Raw genomic sequence first — 1,947 nt, 5'->3', positions numbered from 1 at the left:
GTTCTGTAAATACATGCTTTACTGTTATCTTTGAGAAATCTATGTAAATAATATAGTCTACAACATAGAGACTGTACAATTCTGTGTTATATATGTGCCTAGTGCTCTGTTGGCACTCAATAAATTTTAAGTAACAAAATCGATAATCATATAGCCAAGGCATATTTTTCTTCCAAGCTCGAGGCAGGATGTGACTATATCCTAATGAGACTCGGTATACAAGCCACATGTGGAAACTTGTCTCATTACTTTATAGTCATGCCATGTATTTTTTTTAACAATAAAGTGACAATAAAAATGATTTTTAAAATGAGAATGTTTTGGATAAGTGACTTCTGTCCTGATCTTAATCACTGTGATTAAATATTAAACGCCAAACAAGAGAGACGTGACGTTCTTCATCACAACAGAAGCTGCTGGGAAGCCGCAGCACAGCGACAGCGTTAACCACACGGGGCACCGGGCCGTTGACTCTTGGATCATTTTGACCAAATAGTGGTAAGTTAAAAGAGAAAAAAAATCCAGAAAAACTTCCAAGGGAAGTTTTAGCTTAGCACTCTCATATTGCTTGAACTCTTCAGAGTACACAAAACAGTCCCTGAGATGCTCGGAATTGTAACTACCTTCTCCCGAGGCAGCAGAACGAATGAAGGCAGTGCCCTTTCTCATTACGTCACAGCCCGTGTTGACCTTTTCCACTGCCTTGATCTTGGGAGTCTTAGGTTGCATTCGTATATCCTCCTTTCATGAAGAAAAGGAGCCAATGCTGCTGTTGGTAAAAATTAAGTCCAGGATTGCCCTGTGTATAAGTAAGAAAGGCTGAGGCACACTGTCACACGCTCAGGTAAGCCGAGTGCTCCGATAATAAGACTACACTTCAGGAATGAGAGGAAAAGCTATCAAGTCAAGTCCTGGTTCCTGTGGATTTCAGTCTGAAATACAATCCACATTGGATACATGTATTGAAAAGATAAACTGCCTTTAAAAAAGTAACTTTTGTGAATAGGTAATAAAACCATGCAATTCAAGAATCAAAAAATTTTTAAAAGGTGTTCAATGAAAAGTCTCCTACTGCTCTCCCATCTGCTGGATCCCACCCCCACTGCCAGGTAACCACTGCTCACGTTTCTTAAGTACATCTCTGGTGTTGATTACATATAAGCAAATATGAATATTATTTTTACACAAAATATTTCATACCATAAACACTACTGCACTTTTTAAAAATTTTAATATATTAAGAACTTTCCATAATGGTATGTAAAGAGCTTTCGCATCCTTGTTTACAGCTATATAGTATAGTACTCCACTGTACGGGTGCACCGGGATTTATTTAACTAGACCCATTATTGATGGACATTTAAATTGTTTCCAAACTTTAAATATGCTGGTCACTAATGTTTGCTGAACACTTTCCTCTGTCAGTCGCTTTGCTGGTAAGCAGTTGACAGCATTGTTTCAGTCTCAACCCGGTGGAGTCGCTGACCTTTTACACAGCGGGTGCAGAGGGTCAGGATGGGTGAGTACCTGGACCAAGGTCGGACGGCGAGTGAGTGGAGCGACTGAGCCAGCACACAGACAGCCTAATTATAGAGAGTAATTAGAATTCTTTCCATGGGGAGTCAGACTGCTAGTATAGACACACAAGACACCTATTTTTGGTGCAAATCTTGTTTCTATTTGCTGCATTGTTTCTATTAAGTATTTTCTTCTATGCTTTTGTTGTCTTTGTAAGATTTTCCATAATTCCTCATGTATATTTTTCAAGTATTTCATTATTAATTTGCCATCAGGTGACTTCCCAGAGCCAGAAAAACTTTCTGGGAATTCTCTCAACAAAGAAACATTTCTAAGACAAAGGTATATAGTAATTGAAACCACAGTTTCCTATCAACTATCCATTCTGGTGTACAGTTTGAACTGTTGGCTGACTCTTGGACAGAGTTA

The sequence above is a fragment of the Ceratotherium simum genome, chromosome 17, assembly GCF_057802395.1.
Source record: "Ceratotherium simum simum isolate JZ-2026a chromosome 17, ASM5780239v1, whole genome shotgun sequence".
Lineage (NCBI taxonomy): Eukaryota > Metazoa > Chordata > Mammalia > Perissodactyla > Rhinocerotidae > Ceratotherium > Ceratotherium simum.
The sequence above is the reverse complement of the archived record's forward strand: the minus strand, read 5'-3'. Positions refer to the sequence as shown.